General features: G+C 43.9%; 1 pseudogene; it reads right to left on the reverse strand.

Annotated features, from left to right (window-relative positions):
- Positions 1–200: 200 nt before the first annotated feature.
- LOC126937283 (bolA-like protein 3) lies at positions 201–818 on the reverse strand (annotated as a pseudogene).
- Between the last annotated feature and the right edge of the window lie 6284 nt (positions 819–7102).

Raw genomic sequence — 7102 nt, forward strand, 5'->3', positions numbered from 1 at the left:
CTCCTCCACCAGTTGTCTGTTGCCTTTAATTAACATCTAAATAGATAACACATTCTTCTTTAATTATAATATGGAAATGTCTACGAACAAAGCAGATACTTTTTTTTTTTTTTTCTGCAAATGCCTAGGAAAGAGTGGTTCCAGTCAAGTTCATCTGAAGTTTTAGGTAGCTGCATCTACACAGCCCCGGGGCATGGAGGTCAGTGTCTGGGGACAGAGGTAAATACCTGCAATCTGTGCATCCCTTTGATTTTCCTTTTTTAGTGCCTGATTAATCATCTGGTGCTGAGGGTTTTTTTTTTTGAGACGGAGTCTCACTCTGTCCCCTGGGCTGGAGTGCAGTGGCCGGATCTCAACTCACTGCAAGCTCTGCCTCCCGGGTTTACGCCATTCTCCTGCCTCAGCCTCCCGAGTAGCTGGGACTACAGGCGCCCGCCACCTCGCCCGGCTAGATTTTTGTATTTTTTAGTAGAGACGGGTTTCACCGTGTTAGCCAGGATGGTCTCGATCTCCTGACCTCGTGATCCGCCCGTCTCGGCCTCCCAAAGTACTGGGATTACAGGCTTGAGCCACCGCGCCCGGCCCAGTTCTCGTTTCTTTAAATTCTTCTGGTTTGATTTGGATTTTATACATCACCTACAGCCTCCTGAAATGTCAGTGACTTGGATGGCTGTAGCTCCAGAAAACTTTTCTTTGAGAATTTGGGTCCCTTTGAGCTCCCCCTCAGTCTGGGAGGCAAACATCCAATGAACACAGTGCAGAAGAGGAAGCCTGCAGATCCTGCGTGGCAGAGGAGCTACAAGGGCAGGGCTCCACATCTCTGTGCCTGACTGATGTAGCCCACCGCCCTAGGTCACTGGGCCACCTGAAAGCTGAGTATCCTTTTTAAAAGAATTTTTGGAACTTTTATTTTTAAGTACTTTTAGACTTAAAGAAAAGTTGCGAAAATTAAATAGAGTTCCTTTATACCCTTCACCCTGCTACCTCTGTTAACATCTTACATAATCAGGAAATTAACATTGACAGGAAATTAACCAGGAAACGAAACCAGGAAATTAACATTCGAACAATGCTCGTAACTAAATTGCAGACCTTATTCAAATTTCCCCAACTTTCCCCTAATGTCCTATTCTTGAACATCCTTTTTAAAATGATTTTTAATGCATCACAAATATTCACAAGTGATTTGCATCGGATCTGTAGTCATACCTGGAGGCCCAAATAGTGGGTTATATTAATTTTGAGTTATATGTTTGATAGTTTGTGTGTTAATTTTGAAATCACAGACAAGCTCAGTGCCAAGCTTGTAGTCTTAGCCGAATGAACATTGACTGTGGCCCTATGCTTCACACTGTGATTTCAAAGACGAGCTAGATGGAGTCTCTGGAGTCAGCATTAAAACCTCTAGGGAAAATCATGTTCTTATGTTGGTAGTTCCAAAGATAAGCTGTAAGGAGCACAGTTGGAGCATTTGCTCTCTAGAGATCACATGTTGTAAGGAAATGTTGCTTTTCTGAAAATTAGAAATTAGAAAAATCCTGTCAGCCAGTAACCTTTTAACAAATGGTGGAAACTAGACCGGGACTGGGAGGAGAGGTATTGGGAATTAGGAAATGAAGCCTTGGCTGGCCTCCTCACCACACCCGGAAATATATCCCTTTCAGAGTAAATTAATGGTACCCCTACATTTATGGAATGAGAATAGTACTGGTATTTGGATAACACTCTATAACCAGTGGTTTTCCATACAGCATGTCATTAAAAATCCTCCTCTCAAAACCTGATCAGGGTGGTCTGGTGTGCAGAGTGAAATAAAGCATCTTCACTGGCTCTGTTTCTTTTCAGGCTTAGAGATGGCGTGGATCCAGAGGCCCCCTGTGAGTGCAGTCAGTGGGAGCCCTTCAACATGCCCTATATGGCATCTGCTTCAGACAACTCTCATGCCTATGCTGGCAGGACTGGAATCCTCTCCACCAGGTATGGCCTTGCCCAGGGATTCTCTAAGTCCTATGTTTACCTGTGCTGTGCAGTTTAAATGTTCTGTTAGTGAAAGAATGATCCACTGATAGAAATGAAGTAGAGAAAGGTGAAAATTTAGGAATTTCACCACCAGGCTAAACTACTTCCAAACATTCAGAGAACCTTGGATGAGCAGTCAAAGTCCAGGGCAAGCACAGAAAATGTTGTGAGCTGGTTTCACTCTTTATTATCCTTTGTTATGAAGATGATGCATTAGTTAACAGTGTTATAGGTAGTTAGGCATGAGTGGGATAGGAGAGAGCTCTCCCTCCACCCACTAGAAATGTCGGGTGATGGTTTGGCAATTATCGCATTGCTTCTCTAAAACTGGCAGCACCAAGGAGAGGCCATTTCCGGATGGTTCACACCTGTTAACATCAAAATGCTAATTGAATGCCGGCCCCAGGGAGAAGCAACTTCCTGGGCATGCGTGTTAAGAGACGAAAATGGTGCAATATGATCTTCTGGGGGCACCCTCCACTGGAAAAGGAAGAAAGCCTCAGATGGGCATGTGTACAACTCTCTGAACTCACTGTGTGTGCTCAATTCCAAAGAGTAAGGAAAGCATGGGCATGCGGAAAGCCCACCCTAAGGGAAGAATCCTGGGAAAGAGGTGAGCCTATGAAGTCCCAGGATCAATGTCAAAGGTCCCTTTTGCTGTCTTCTTTTGCTCTCATTTCTCTCTTGTACCTTCAGTGCCTGCTTGGGTCTCTTTCAAGCTGATTTTCCTCTCTTTCCTATTCTAAAACCTTTTAAATAAACTTCCACTCCTTCTCTGAAACTTGTCTTGGTCTCTTTTCTGCTTTATGTCCCTCAGTTGAATTTTGGACCCATACAGATATGCTGCCAGTAACTTGGGGTAACTTGGATCTCTTCCACTGGTAACAGTGGTAATTGTAATCAATGATAAGTGCTTCCTCTGTGGTTTACTTGAATTATTTCCTTTAATTCTGACTGATTTAATTTTAATTATGATTTAATCTATAAATCTATAAAAGTTAATTCTGATTTAATATATAAATAGGCAATAATACAGATGAAGCTTAAAAAGTTGGGCAACTAGATTGAGGTCAAGTAGCCAATAAGTGCACAGCAGAGCCTTGATTCACATCCAGGCATCTTGGCTAACAGCTGCCATCTTAACCATAGACCATACTGGGACACAAGTAATCCTAACATCATTCTGTTTGATTTGACCTTCAGCATTCTCTCTTCTGATTTGTTTAACACTCAAGGCCTGGTTTTCTTATTACCCAAAAACAAATGCTGTTTGAACTTTTGTTTCGTATTTCTTTGTAAAATGAGGTAATTCTGTTGGTCAGTCTGTAAGCTCCTTTCTAGGGCTAAAATTCTACAGTCCTGCAATTCTTTTTTCTGTTGCCCAGGCTGGAGTGCAGTGGTGCCATCTTTGTTCACTGCAACCTCTGCCTCCTGGGTTCAAGTGATTCTCCCACCTCAGCCTCCCGAGTAGCTGGGATTACAGGTGCCCACCACAATGCCCAGCTAATTTTGTATTTTTAGTAGAGATAGGGTTTCACCATGTTGGCCAGGCTGGTCTCGAACTCCTGAGCTCAAGTGATCTGCCTGCCTTGGCCTCCTAAAGTGCTGGCATTACAGGCATGAGCCACCGCACCCGGCCAGTCCTGCAATTCTTGATATCACTCTTTAAGTGTTGGATATCTTTAACATTGCTACTGAAAACATGCAACAAACAAATTTTATAATAATAAAAATAAATAAATAAATAAAAATAAATAAATCTGGATGGACCCAACAGAATGTTACCCAGGGTTATTTCTGGGTGAAAGGATGATGGTTGTTTTAAAAATGATTATATTTCTTTTTTCTTTTTTTTGAGACGGAGTCTTGCTCTGTTGCCCAGGCTGGAGTGCAATGGGGCTATCTCGGCTCACTGCAACCTCTGCCTGCCAGGTTCAAGTGATTCTCCTGCCTCAGCATCTCAAGTAGCTGGGACTACAGGCGCCTGCCACCACGCCTGGCTAATTTTTGTATTTTTAGTAGAGATGGGGTTTCACCGTGTTAGCCAGGATGGTCTTGATCTCCTGACCTCGTGATCTGCCCGCCTCAGCCTCCCAAAGAGCTGGGATTACAGGCATGAGCCACCGCGCCCGGCCCAGTTGAGCCTTTTAAAAAAGCCAAGCATTTGGCTGGGCGCAGTAGCTCACGCCTGTAATCCCAGCCTTTGGGAGGCCGAGGCGGGTGGATCACAAGGTCAAGAGATCGAGATCATCCTGGCCAACCATGGTGAAACCCCATCTCTACTGAAAATACAAAAATTAGCTGGGCAGGGTGGCGTGTGCCTGTAATCCCAGCTACTCTGGAGACTGAGGCAGGAGAATCGCTTGAACCCGGGAGGCGGTGGTTTCACCATGTTGGCCACGCTGGTCTCGAACTCCTGATCTCAGGCAATCCGTCCACCTCGGCTTCCTAAAGTGCTGGGATTACAGGCGTGAGCCACTGTGCCCGGCCTATATTTATTTTTGGCTTGTCTTTGTTTTCCAGTTTTTCTCCAACATAAATATTTGTATAATAAAGAAATATTAAAGTTTAAGAAGTTGTGATCCTTTATTGTGGGCTGGTAGCCTACATTCAGTCCTTGACTTTGTTAAGGAACAAAAGAATGAAGTAGTCCCCTATAAATAAGATAAAAATATTAAAAATTTTCATTGTGGTAAACAAAACCAAACCTAGCATCTTAACTGTTTTTTTATTTATTTATTTATTTATTTTTGAGACAGAGTCTCGCTTAGTCAGGCTGGAGTGCAATGGCGCGATCTCGTCACTGCAAGTCCGCCTCCCGGGTTCACGCCATACTCCTGCCTCAGCCTCCCCAGTAGTGGGACAGCTAATAGAGACCCAGATGGTCTCGATCTCCTGACCTCGTGATCCGCCCGCCTCGGCCTCCCAAAGTGCTGGGATTACAGGCGTGAGCCACCGCGCCACTGTTAAGTATATTCATATTGTTGTGCAGCTAATCCCCAGAACTCTTTTCTTCTTGCAAAACCGAATCTCTACCCATTGAACAACTCCCCATTTCCTCCTCCCCTTCAGCCCCTGGCGATATGGACAGGACACAGGGAAGTACTAAGGAGAAGAGGGCGGTTCCTTGGCAAAGGCCCCACCCTCAATCGTGGAGACCTGTGACCCTAAGTGGGAACAGGCATTTCTGTTTGTGTGCCCCAAAAGTTGTCTTTTGGCCTGCCATGCCCCCCATCCTATATCCATATAAACCCCGAACCCCAGGCTTCAGAAGCAGATGAGCAGGTGAGGAGACAAGGAAATAAGGAGACAAGCAGATGAATGGCGGAACAACGCAGCAGAGAAAGAGAGAAGAGGAGGAACATATGAACACTGAGAGGAGTTTGGCTAAGCGTGGTCAGAGGGGAGTGCAGCTGCTGGATGGCCAGACTCCAGGGAAAGATCATCTTCCAACTTCATCCCCTTTGTAGCTCCCCATCCATCCCTCTCAGAGCACCTCCACGGCTCAATAAAACCCCGCATTCATCCCTTAAGCCTGCGTGTGACCTGATTCTTCCAGGGACGCTGGGCAAGAGCTTGAGATACAGAAAGCTGTCACACTGGCCCTCTGCCCTTGCAAAAAGGTAGAGTCCATTGATCTGGTTAACACTCAGGCTGTCCACAGACGGCAGGGCTAAAAGGGCACACTGTAACACATGCCCACATGGGCTCCTGCACCTGTCCATCTACGTGCTTCCCCTCCCTTTAGGGGTTTGAGCAGCGGCAGCGACTGAACAGCTAAGCCACACCCCTGCTGCATGTCCCACAAAGGGGAACAGAGAACTCTCCTGTTTCGTCGGCAGCCACCATTCTATTTTCTGTCTCTCTGACTTTGACTACTTTAGATACCTCATTTAAATGGAATTGCACAGTATTGTCTTTTTGTGACTGGCTTAACTTAGCATAATGTCCTCAAGGTTCATCTGTGTTGCAGCATGTGTCAGAATTTTTTTCCAGTTTAAGACTGAATAATATTCTAGTGTATGTGTATACCACATTTTGTTTATCCATTCACCTGCCGATGAATAGGGTTGCTTCTACTTTTTGGCCATTGTGAATACTACTACTTAAAGGATTTTTCTTTTTTTTAAATTGGGGCTGGTACCTGATTCAGGGAAAAAAAGGAAGTAAATATCTATGTACAGTAAGTCCTCACTTAACATCATTCATAGGCTCTGGAAACTGTGACTTTAAGTAAGATGACATATAATAAAATCATTTTTTTCAACTTTTATTTTAGATTTAGGAGGGTACGTGAGCAGGTTTGTTACATGAGTAAATTGTGTGATGCTGGGGTTTGGTGTACAAGTAATTTTGTCACCCAGATCGTGAGCATAGTACCCAATAGTAGTTTTTCCACCTTCACACTCGTCCCACCCTCCACCCTCAAGTATGGCCAGGTGTCTGTTGTTCCTGTCTTTATGTCCATATGTACTCAACGTTGAGCTCCCACTCGTAAGTGAGAACATGCAGTATTTGATTTTGTGTTCCTGCGTTAGTTCACTTAGGATAATGGCCTCCAAGTGTATCCATGTTACTACAAAGGACATGACTTCATTGTAATTTATGGCTGTATAGTATTCCATGGTGTATATGTACTACAGTTTTCTTTTATCCAGTCGACTGTAGGTGGGGACCTAATTTGATTCTATGTCTTTGCTATTGTGAATAGTGCAGGAATGAATGTATCAGTGCATGTGTCTTTTTGGTGGAATGACTTATATTCCTTTGGGTATATACCCAGTAATGGAATTGCTGGGTTGAATGGTAATTCTGTTTTCAGTTCTTTGAGAAATTCCCAAACTGTTTTTCACAGAGGCTGAACTATTTACATTCCCACCACCAGTGGATAAGCCGTCTCCTTTTTCCAAAATCTTGCCAACATCTATTATTAACCAAACCAATTTTACCATAGGCTAATTGATATAAACAAGAGTCAAGTTCCTATGGCATATTTCTGGTCACAAAAACATCACTGAACTTCTAAATAAAGACTCCAAACACTTTTAATATTACACATTGAAATATGAAAGTGGACCGTACA

This window comes from Macaca thibetana, chromosome 15, assembly GCF_024542745.1.
Source record: "Macaca thibetana thibetana isolate TM-01 chromosome 15, ASM2454274v1, whole genome shotgun sequence".
NCBI classification, from domain to species: Eukaryota; Metazoa; Chordata; class Mammalia; order Primates; family Cercopithecidae; genus Macaca; species Macaca thibetana.